The 12,275-nt window shown below is 39.2% G+C and overlaps 1 pseudogene; it reads left to right on the plus strand.

Moving 5' to 3' along the window:
- The first annotated feature begins 1,699 nt into the window (after positions 1–1,699).
- LOC136125435 (ATP synthase subunit beta, mitochondrial pseudogene) lies at positions 1,700–3,143 on the plus strand (annotated as a pseudogene).
- The last annotated feature ends 9,132 nt before the right edge of the window (positions 3,144–12,275 follow it).

Below are 12,275 nucleotides of genomic sequence, written 5' to 3' on the forward strand. Positions count from 1 at the left end.
TCTTAGTCTGCACAACTGGCTCCTTTTCTGTCTTAGTCTGCTTGGGCTGCCATACAAAGTTCCATAGACTGGGTGGCTTTAACAACAGAAAATGTTTTCTTACAGTTCTGGAGGTAAAAGCCCCAGATCAAGGTCCAACAGGGTCCGTTTCTGGTCAGAGCTCTCTTCCTCACTCGCAGATAGCAGACTTCTTGCTGTGTCCTCACATGGCCTTCTCTCAGTATTTATGTGTGGAAAGATCTCTCTCTCTCTTCCTCTTCTTATATGGCCACCAATCCCTTTGGATTAGGACCATAGCCATATGACTTCATTAACCTTAATTATCTCCTAAAAAGCCCTATTTCCCAAACGGTCATATCGAGGGTTAGCGTTTCAACATATGAATTTTATTTTATGAACAATTCAGTCCGTAGCATCTTCCTTTGTTCTATCTTCGAAAGTTCACATCCTGCAGAGTTCTGTCCTATGCCTTCTCTCTTCGTTCCTTATGCCTGGATAGTTTCATTTACACTCTTGTCTTCAGCTACTTATACATAAGTGAAAGTTAAATCTTTATTGCAAGCCCTGTTGTGTGTATCCAGACACCTTCTGGATGTTTCCACTTGAGTGACCCTCAGAAATCTCAGACTCAATATTACCTGCCCTTCCTCTTGTTTCCTCATCTTCATAATCCATTAGTCACACCAGACAGAAGCTGGAGTACCCTCTCAGCAGCCCCATGGCTCCTGCCCACTGCCACTTCCTCTGCACTCAAGTCATTCAAGCTCCTTTATACCAGTCTGCTTTTAGACCTCAGGACCTTTCAAGCAGGAAGACAGAATGAGAAAGGATGTAGTCCTTACAGTCAGACTACCTGGATTTGAATTACAATTCTATCCCACCACTCACCAATGGTGCAACCTAAGGCAATATACTCACTGTGCCTCAGCTTCCCCATCTGTAAGATGAGGGTTATTATAATAATTCTACCTACATCATTGTTATGTTGTTGTTATGACCTCATAGTAAGTGAAATAATCCATATAAAGCTCTTAGCTGGGTACGTAATGAAAATTCTATTAATTTTCTATTAATTAGTTAATATTGTAGTCGTTTGCTCATCCTTTCCACTTTCCCTGGATTATCTTTCTCTTCCCTTGTCTCCCTATCAAATACCTATTCATCTTTCAAATTTCCGCCCAAAGGAAATGCTCTTCAACAGATGTATGTTGATACAAGTTGCACAACTTGATAAAGTTACTTTATAAACTTTGAATCATACATTTGAAAGGGCTAAATTATATGATTGTAAAAAAATGCATCAAATAAGTTTTATGTATACATTTTTTTTTCTAGAGACTCGGGATTTACAGATGAGTAAAACCAGCAAATTGATATAACCAATTATTTATACCAAGAAATAATATTTACACACCAGAATAAAGAAATTAGGTTTATATAACGCAACAGCATAAAAACACTGTTCTACAACTAACAAATTAAGATGATTGATCAAGATCTAAGCCCTTAACACATCAGTGAGGGTCGTGAATTTGCCCAGCATCTCAGCTCCGCCTAGAGATGTGAGGGACTTAGGGATGGCATTCTGCTCCAGACGATAGCATCACATTTTGTGTTGAATCTAAAAGACTCTTTTCTGAGACAAGGAACCCAGCGGGAATTTTTCTCACTTGATTGGGAGGTGAGGTGTTAAAGTCAAATGCTCTTCATTCTACCCTCCGACCCGGGCTCCGCCTTGTTGGGTCTTGTGGGTCGTGCGGCCGCTGCCCCAGGCTCTGGGGCCTTTCAGGGACTCAGCCCTTCAGCTCCGCTACCCCAAGCCTAGCTCTTACTGTGAGCGGCTCCGGCCTGCCAGAGACAATGCTGCTTAAATATATCCCTCGCCAAAGGCAGGCACCGCCACTGGGCACATTGTGGCAGTCATTGGTGCAGCGGTGGATGTCCAATTTGATGAGGGACTGCCACCCATCCTAAATGCCCTGGAAGTGCAAGGCAGGGAGACCAGTCTGGTTTTGGAGGCGGCCCAGCATTTGGGTGAGAGCACAGCAAGGACCATTGCCATGGGTGGTACAGAAGGCTTGCTTAGAGGACAGAAAGTCCTGGATTCTGATGCACCAATCAAAACTTCCTCTCGGCCCTGAGACCTTGGGCAGAATCATGAATGTCACTGGAGAATATATTGATGAGAGAGGTCCCATCAAAACCAAACACTTTGCCAGTATTCATGCTGAGGCTCCTGGATTCATGGAGATGAGTGCTGAGCAGCAAATTCTGGTTCCTGGTACCAAGGTTGTGGATCTGCTGGTTTCCTAGGCCAAGGGTGGCAAAACCGGGCTCTTCGGTGGTGCTGGAGTTGGCAAGACAGTACTGATCGTGGAGTTCATCAATAACAATGCCAAAGCCCATGGTGGTTCCTCTGTGTGTGCTGCTGTTGGTGAGAGGACCTGTGAGGGCGATGACTTATACCATGAAATGATTGAGTCTGGTGTTATCAACTTAACAGATGCTACCTCCAAGGCAGTGCTGGTGTACAGTCAAATGAATGAACTGCCTGGTGTTCAGGCCTGGGTAGCTCTGACTGGATTAACTGTAGCTGAATACTTCAGAGACCAAGAAAAGGCCAAGATGCATTGCTGTTGATCAATAACGTCTTTCACTTCACCCAGGCTGGCTCAGAAGTGGCTGCTTTATTGGGCAGAATACCTTCTGCTGTGGGTTATCAGCCCACCCTGGCCACTGACATGGGTACCATGCAGGAAAGAATCACCACCACCAAAAAGGGATCTATCATATCTGTGCAGACTATCTACACGCCTGCTGATGACTTGACTGACCCTGCTCCTGCCGCTACCTTTGCCCATTTGGATGCTACCACTGTGCTGTTCCATGCTGTCGCTGAGCTGGGCATCTATCCAGCTGTGGACCCGCTGGACTCCACCTCTCCCATCGTGGATCCCAACATTGTTGGCAATGAGCGTTATGATATTGCCTGTGGGGTGCAAAAGATCCTACAGGGATACAAATCCCTCCAGGACATCACTGGCATCCTGGGTATGGATGAACTTTCTGAGGAAGACAAGTTAATTGTGTTCTGTGCATGGAAAGTACAGTGCTCTTATCTCAGCTACTCCAGGTGGCTGTAAAATTAAGCTCAAGGATCAGCTCCAGCATGAATTCATTTTTTAAATTTTTCTCTAGGCCCCGTGAATTAACGGTCCCTCTTTCCTCCACTATATCCAGTACCTACTTCTATCACAGTTTCTATATAATTTGTTTACATGTCTGCCTCCCTTTTTTAAATGATGATATTCTTAAGACTAGAAACTATATCTTATGTCTTTGTATCTCTAGCTCCTAGCCCAGCAAAATGAACAAGTGAATGAATGAATGAATGGCAAGTTCTACTTGAATAATGGTCTGTGCAAGGCCCATGCACTTCATTTGATTGATATTAGTCTCTTTAAGAATTCTCCATCCTTCCCCACCATGCTGTTTATTTGTCGAAGAAATTGGATTATTTCTTCTGTAGAATTCCTACATTCTGAGTTTGGCTGATTATATCCTCTTAATGTTGTTTACCCTGTCCTCTTTCCCTTATATTTCCTATAAACTCATTGCTAGATCTAGACTGTATTAAAAAAAATGAAGAGTCTGAGATTTTATCCTACTTGTAAGCTAACAGGTCACTCTGCTTCAGTTCCATGAGTGCCGGGAGAAGGCACAAGACTCCTGGGACAGAGACGAAGGACAGTTATTACTCACAACAATAACAGTAGCCAGATTATCAGCACTTGTGCTGGTGTCTGAGCCCCAGTTCCCACAGAGTGACACAAGGATGGAATTTTACAAGCTCCTCGGGTGATTCTAATGTGCAACCAGATTTAAGAACCACTGAAAGGCCTAAAGTTAGTAAAGTCTAACTGCCCGATTATTTATTCTTATATCCCAAATGTTTCACAGTGTGCCTGGCACCGAGTCGGTTCCCAATAAATAATAATAGCTAATATTTATTGAATATCTTTATATATTCTAAACATCTGATACATTTTACACTAAATCCTTTGAGTTAAGTACTAGTGTCATGGTTCTCCCTTTACATCGAAGTTTGATGAAGCACAAAGAGGTTAAGAAACTTGCCTAGAATCAGGGAGATGGCAAAGCCAGAATTCAAGCTCAGGCTCCCATGTCAATGTTCTTATTCACTACACTCTAAGTCTAGGCAGGACTGTAGAATGAATATTTGAGTGAATTTCCTAGTTTCCTTGAGCAAATGATTGCTTTGTTGTATTAAATAAACTCACAAGATATACGATGCTTGTTTTTCTTCCTTGATCGTTAGATCCGGAAAGACCTTAAACTACGCCAACCTTTTATTTATTTTTCACAAATAAGGAAGCTAGAGTCAAAAATTACATGAAACAAAATGACATGCCCAAGTTACACAGATAATTAGTGGCAAAGCTGGAATGCAAGTAGCAAAGTGCTACACACAGATGAGAACTTGGTAAATACTTTGATGTTGATGAAGTGTTGGAAAACAAACATAGCTTTTCTGCTTCCTTTGAAAAAAATGATTCCAACTTAACTGAAAAACACATGCTAGAGTTCAGAGAAAGGAAGATGTTTTCAGTGCAAATGACCCTTGACTCAATGTACTTTTCCCTCTTCCCCTCAGACGTTATCAATATGTGAAAGAAAAGGCTTGGGCACCAGTCCTTGGAGATGGTCACACCACTGGCTTCTGTTGGTCAATCTCTCTGGTCCGAAAAGTAAAGGGAACTCAAAGGGAGCAGAATTTAGTCACCACCATCCAGCCTATGAGTGCTCACAGTGGGGAGACAGACGTCTCCTGCTTCCGTGTATTCAAATATAAAACATGTGCACTTTATTTTCACAGACAATGTTCAAGAGCATTACAGGGCCCAGGCCATTTTTGAAGACATATTTTAAAAATTAAAACCTATGTTGTCTTTGTATTTGGGCTACCTGCTATTTCTTTTTTCATTTGCCCTTCCTCCATTACTTAGAATTACCCGTTGCATATGAGGCAGATTTTATTTCCTGGAGGAACATGGCTCAAAAAGGTACTTTTTTCTTTTATTCATTCAGTCACTGAACAAATATTCTCTGAGCATCTAATACATCAAGCCCAACAATGAACAAAGATCTGGTACCTATCTTCATGAGCTTAGAGTTAGAGAGAAGACATTAGTTAAATAAACATACGTCTATAATTATAAATTATATGAGGTGCTATGAAAGAAAAAAAAGGGAAGGATGAGATAGTTTAATACAGGAAATCTAATGTAGATTGAAACCTAGGAAGAGGACCCTCTGACATTTAACCTGAGATCAACATTGGGGATCTTAGCCAGAGCAACTATAATAGAATGATGAGGGCAGAAATATTTGAGAGACTTCTGTGTACACTGAATTAAACTAGGTTGTCAACAATGATAGGCAATTATGAAAATTAAGGATAATTGATAACTAAATAAGAAAGTAGGGGTAAGATGAAAATGGAGCATGAGATTTATTCATATGACATTGGATTATTTTGAGTGAAGCAGTTAGGCATTGGGTTTGCTCTGAGGAGAGCAGTCAACCCATTGTGCCAAGCCCTGTGCTTGGTATTCAAGTACAGACTCAGAGTCCTCTGAATGGCACAGTGGCTCTGGGTCACCCGTTCAAGCCTCTTGAGGGTCTTATCAGGGTGATAGTTACCCTAGGAAGACCATGTTATATGGCCAGCCCAAATTAATCCTGGGGAAACTAATGTGAATGCCAATTCTGTGCAAAATCCGGTAGAGCTCATGTAATTTCATTACATTATTCGCCATAGGAAAATAATAACAGTTTTCTGTGAAGTGTTGATTTGCAATACTAGGAAAGCATGTAACCTGAAATATTAAAGTACAATTATTAAATAACTATGTTCATTCAGTCACAGATATATTCATTGATGTCAATATTCCAAAGCATACAGCATGATTAAATTGGCCATGGCTGGCTAACATGGTATTTTCAAATGTCTTCACAAGAGATTCTGTAAAGACAGACCAGCCAGTTATTATGGTGGACATTTAATGATTAGTCTATCTAGGACTCCTCCTCTTTTCTGAAAACAGAACTTGCCATCTTTTGGAGGGGAACTGTTTCTCCCCAGTCTTTTATGCCCCAGTTCTAATAATTAGCTTCAAAGATTGCTGCCCTCTTCTTTCACGAACCCCCGCCTTGGACACAGTAATTGTCCTTAAGATTGGCCTATGACCCAATCTGAGCCAAGTCTAGTTTTTCACCCTCCTGGTCATAATGATTTGTCCAGGAATTGGACAGGTAATCCAAAACAAGGCCATCTAATGGTCCTGAGGTTTTTCAGTTGTTTCTGGGAGAAAAGTCCCTTCCTGTAGATGGCAGTGCTGGTAAGATACGCTGCCAGGAGCTATTGGTAGCAGCCATGGTTCTAGCTTCATAGAGAAAGCTGGTCTATAGAAAAAAATTAAAGATGAGTCATGAAGTCCTGAAAGCATGCTGGTCCCAGTTCCAATATCTGAATTCCCTGGAGCAGGCCTGGTTCCTGTACGCTTGAGGCTTGTGGTGCGGCTGCTTTTCAATTCTGTGAACCTTCCGATCAACCAATATACACTCACAAATAAATGCTTATTTGACTTGAGTTAGAGTTGAAGTTCTGCCTCTGGAAACCAACGGGGGTCTGACTGAAACATGATCTATCATTTCTTAAGTTGGCTGGGAATACCCCATCCAAGGTACTATACTCTTTTCTACTCATGTAGATATGAGTGACATAACACAACACTCCTGCCCTTACCAACTGCACAACAGACGTGAGAAATAGATCTCTTTCTCTGGCCCGTTTGAGCATCTTTGAAAGAATTCTTTTAAGAGAAAATTGCAAAAAGGACTTCAGCACAATACAGCATGACTGCAACTACTTTAGGAGATGAACAGTGTCTCATGGAGTTGGGGGAGGTAACTTCTGCATCAAGAAGCATGAGTAGAAGTTTGCTAGATAGACAGCAATCTAGAGAGAGGAAAAGACATATGTAAAAGCTTAAGGGTACATCATTTGTGCAATTTCAAGAAAATAAATGTAAACAACATTTTTACAAACTATTTTCCATCTCAGGGTAAGAAAGTCAAAAACTGTTTAATTGATGAGAAAGTCTGCTTTACAATAAACAATGGAAATAGCAACAGTTAAAGCTGGGTCCCTTGATTATTAAAAACTATTCTGCATAAAAACAACGTAATGAATTTGATCTAGTTCAAACCAGAAAGGATCTTTCTTAAGGCATTGTGTTCTTTCCCTACAGTAATAAAAATGTATATTAAGATTCAGTCCCTGGAGCTCACATGGAGACCATATAATGAGTACACAAATAGAGCCATACAAAGGAAGAGGTAATCCCATCTATGTGGGGAGGTCAGTTAGGATACTAGGGAGAAGAGAATTTAAGGTGGTACTTGAAATGTTGGGAGAATTTCCTCAAGTAAGAATGGATTAGAACAGAAGTTATCGAAGTGTGGCCTGGGGACCTATGGTGGTCCCTGGGAGGTAAAAAATTATTTTCCTAACAATCCTAAGACTTTATGTGCCTTTTTTCTCATTCTCTCATATGGATACAGTGGAGTTTTCCACTGTAAATTTTGAAAATCTGCATAATTCAGGAAACCAATATTTTTTAAATGATCATTGCGTGATGTTACAAAATCACGCATGGGTAAAGAACCCTTCAAATCGCAAGAGATGCCGATGAATTCTGATGTAACAAGGTTTCAAAATTTTATTGCTCTGGTTTCAAATTCCACATAACAATAAATTTTATGAAACTATGATTTGTCAAGTTTCAGTATCGTATCATAGAAAATTATGCACGATTACCTTAAAATGCTTTTAAAATAACTCTCCTTTTTCCAACTGTATTTTTGTGTGAGATCAGATTTTCTGCACAGATTTCAACTAAAACAATAAACCCCAGCAAACTGGGAAGATGCATTTAGTTATCTTCTATTAAATGAGATATCAAAGAGATTTATAAAAATGCAAAACAATGTCTATTTTCTCAATAAATTTTTTTATATGGGAAAATATCCTTATTTTCACAAAAAAGTGTTTTTTGTTGTTGTTGTTAACTTGTGTTATGGGTTGAAATGTGTCTCCCAAAAAATCCTAACCCCCAATACCTGTGATGGTGATCTTACTTGAAAACAGGGTCTTTGTAGATGATCAAGTTAAGATGAAGTCATTAGGGTGAAACCAAATCCAGTGTGACTGGTGTTCTTATAAAAACGAGAAATTTGGACACAAAGGCAGACAGACATTTGCATTTCTTACCTTTCCTACAGAGGTAGGAAGATGATGTGAAGATACAGGGACAATATCATCTGCAAGCCAAGGAACAACTGAGGCTCCCAGAAGTTAGAGAGAGACACGGAACAGAACTTCCTCACAGCCCTCGGAAGAAACCAACCTTACCTACACCTGGATTTCAGACTTCCATTCTCCAGGACTGTGAGACAACAAATTTCTATTGTTAAACCATTCCTTTACACCAGCACCAGGAGACTAACAACACACAATGGTTTATTATTTTTAATGAATTTATAAAAACATTTATAATTTCCCAATTTTAATTTCTAATATCATAAATACCGATACACATAATGCACACAAACAAAAGCTCTTTGTATCCTCAATAATTTTCAAGAGTGAAATAAAGGTCCTGAGACCAAAAAGTTTGAGGGTCACAAGATTAGAGGATTCCCAGGAAAGGGGTAACATAAGCCAATGCAGTGCTTCCCAAATACCGGTCTCCTGGCAGCTACATCAGAAAAGAACAACAGACTCCACGGCTTTCTCCATACCATCGAATCAGCATCTCCAAAGTTCTGTTCCAGGAAACCATATTTCTAACGAATTCCCCAGCTAATTCTTACATGTTATCGAAGGCTTAGAGGCAGAAATGTTCAAAATGAGTTCAGAAGTATTTCATCCAACTCCTCTGGTTTGCAGGGAAAGAGACACACTCAAGTTAGCTCAAGTAATAGGGGGGATTATTGCAGAAATACCCTTGGCACCACCAGGGAATTAGATCTTTCACAGAACAGGTGCTGTAATAGGTCCCCACCTCAGAAAGAACTGGGAGATCACAGTATCTCCAGGGATGCCAGCAAGCAGAAGTTCCTGGCTCTTTACGTTCTGCTAACAGTATGACTACGCTTTATGACTATAGGACTCTATACCCTCCACAGTCTGCTTCCTGCTGTCCTTCCTCCAAATACCTGCTTCTTCATACTTCTGGCTGCCCGTGACTTTCGCTTATGATGCCTAAGTTCACCTCAAAGCAGCTTTTCAGCTTCTGCTTTATTGCCAACTGACAGATTCCTTTGTCTTTCTTCATTTCAGTCCCTGAGATGGAAAAATCTAATTGGTCCAGTTCGTCTCCTAGCACCAGAACATGCTCAGATTTGCTGGAGAGCTTATGGTGCTGCTACCCTGGAATCAGATGCCCACATCTAGTTTAATAATGTGAGCACAGGGCCCAGATAAAGTATAAAACATGATAATCAATCTTACAGGCACTGCAGGCAGGGCATTTTCCCCTTAGATGGGGCTGTGAGCAAAACAGTTACGCGATTAGCATCTTCAGAACAATTTTTGGTTTTGCTTTTACAATTCCAAAAACTTTGATTTAAATCTTTATCAAAATAGCCAATTATTAATATAATTGATTTGACCGACTCAAATGATTTTTTGACATAAGCATGACCGAAGCTAAACTGATGGATTGCTTGATGATAATAATGATGTTATGATGAGACTTAAAGATCCTGAAACTACTATCTATGCATTTTCCTCTGACCCTCTAATTTATATTCATTATTCATTTGCTAAGTAACAATTCTAGTTCTCATTCTCTTCTTCCTGTGTCTTCAATCTTTCTTACCCTACGAAGCCCTCTGTCTTCTTCCTCCTTTATTCTACCCCCCTTGTGGTCTTAGATTAAAAACAAACAAACAGACAAACAAACAAAATGAAGTTCAAGGCACTTTATAATTCCATTAGTTTTACATTAGAGCTTGATTTGGTTCTTGAAAATTTTTATGAAATGGCTTTGTCCCTTGCTTTTTAAAGAAGGAAAAAACATAAAAATATTAAAGTATCATAAATTTAATAACCACTGGGTATTTCAAGTATTTGGGTTGTCACCTTAGAGCAAACTGTAATTGTTGAGATAAGGCAGATACCCTTTCTTTGTACATTGGTATCCATGGACTTCAGCATGTGAGATAGTTTAGTTTTGAGTTTAGGTAAATTATTTGTGTGTGTGTCATGGCAGAATTTTTTCTGTGTGCTTGTGTATATGTTTGTAGTTTTCTTGGTATGTGTGTGTGTGTCTCTCAATTGAACAAAATTGCATTGTTTTCTTATGTTGTACTGTATACTTTTCATTTGTTGCTCTGAACTGAAAGAAGACCGTTTCTATTTTGATTAAATTGTTGGATTGCTCAAAAAAACAAGCAGAAACATCTCCAAGATTTTGTTGAATCCAATTAGTTATATGCAACTTGTAGTACATCTGATTCTTATTATATGCTTTTGTGTTTTCTCCAGTAAATCAGTTGAAACTAAGTGACTGTGGCATTTGACCTACATAGTGAAGGTGTAGATTTAAATGTGCATGTTTTACTGTTTTTTGTCCTTTGCATGTTAATATTCTTCTTAGGACACCTAAAAAAGTAATGTGCATTTTTGTATGTATGATAGCATATAACAGGATAGTGTGTTAACTTCTCTTTAGGGAGTAACATTGATTCAAGTTCATTTAAATCAACTAATGTTTCCAATTCAAACAATTCATTTATTTGTAACAGAAATTACTGGCTCACAAAACTCAAAGTGGAGAAAAGCAAAAAACTTCAGGAGGTTACATCAAATTAAAAAGCTTCTGCACATCAAAGGAAACCATCAACAAAATGAAAAGGCAATCTACTGAACAGGAGATGATATTTGCAAATCATGTATCTGATAAAGGATTAATGTCCAAAATGTTTAAAGAACTGGTACAACTCAATAACAACAAAAAAAATCTAATTAAAAAATGGCAGAGGATCTGAATAGACATTTTTCCAAAGACGACATACAGAGGGCCAACAGGCACATGAAAAGATGCTCAACGTCACTAATCATCATGGAAAAGCAAATAAAAACCACAGCGAAATATCGACTCACACTTGTCAGAATGGCTATTATCAAAAAGACAAGCAATGACAAGTGTCGCAAGATGTGGAGAAAAGGGGACCCTCACTCACTGTTAGTGGGGATGTAAATTGGCGCAGCCACTATGTAAAGAGTATGCAGGTTCCTCAAAAAATTAAAAATAGAACTACCATATGATCTAGCAATTCCATTTCTACTGGTATCAATTACAAGAAAACAAAAGATTAATTCAAAAAGATATATGCACCCCATGTTCACTGCAGTATATTTTCAATAGCCAAGAGATGGAAACAACCTAAGTGTCCATCAAGGTATGAATGAATAAAGATGTGGCATATATATACAATGAAGTACTACTCAGCCATAAAAGAAGAAACAAACCTTACGATTTGCAGCAAAATCGATGGAATTTGAAGGTATTGAGTGAAATAAGGCAGACAGAGAAAAACAAATATTGCATGATTTCACTTATATGTGGAATCTAAAAAACAAAACCAAAAAATAAAACCCAGACTCATAGATATAGAGAAAAAACTGGTGTTTGTCTCCTCCCTAAAAGAAGGAAAGTTGGGGGAGTACAAAAATGGGTGAAGGGGGTCAAGAAGTACAAACTTCTAGTTGTAAAATAAATAAGTCATGTGGCTATAATGTACAGCATGGGAAATTAAGTCACTAACATTGTTTTAACTTTGTATGGCAACAGATGGTGACTATACTTACTGTGGTGACCATTTCACAATGTATACAAATGTTGAATCACTATATTGTACACATGAAACTAATATAATATTGTATGTCAAATATATTTCAATTAAAAAAACCTTCAGGAGAGGTTTGATCAAGGTGTCAGCCCCATTTCTCTACAGTTGTGCAGACTCTGCCTCCTCCGTGTGCTGAATCTGGCTTCAGGTCACCTTCCTCCACCTTCCTGAGGCAAAATGGCCTTAGATTCTCAAACCACATCACACACAGAAGTGAGAATTATGTCCTCTCAATCACTGAGCAAATGTCATCATATTCTCCCTTAAGGACC

Source organism: Phocoena phocoena, chromosome 7, assembly GCF_963924675.1.
Source record: "Phocoena phocoena chromosome 7, mPhoPho1.1, whole genome shotgun sequence".
Classification (NCBI taxonomy): domain Eukaryota; kingdom Metazoa; phylum Chordata; class Mammalia; order Artiodactyla; family Phocoenidae; genus Phocoena; species Phocoena phocoena.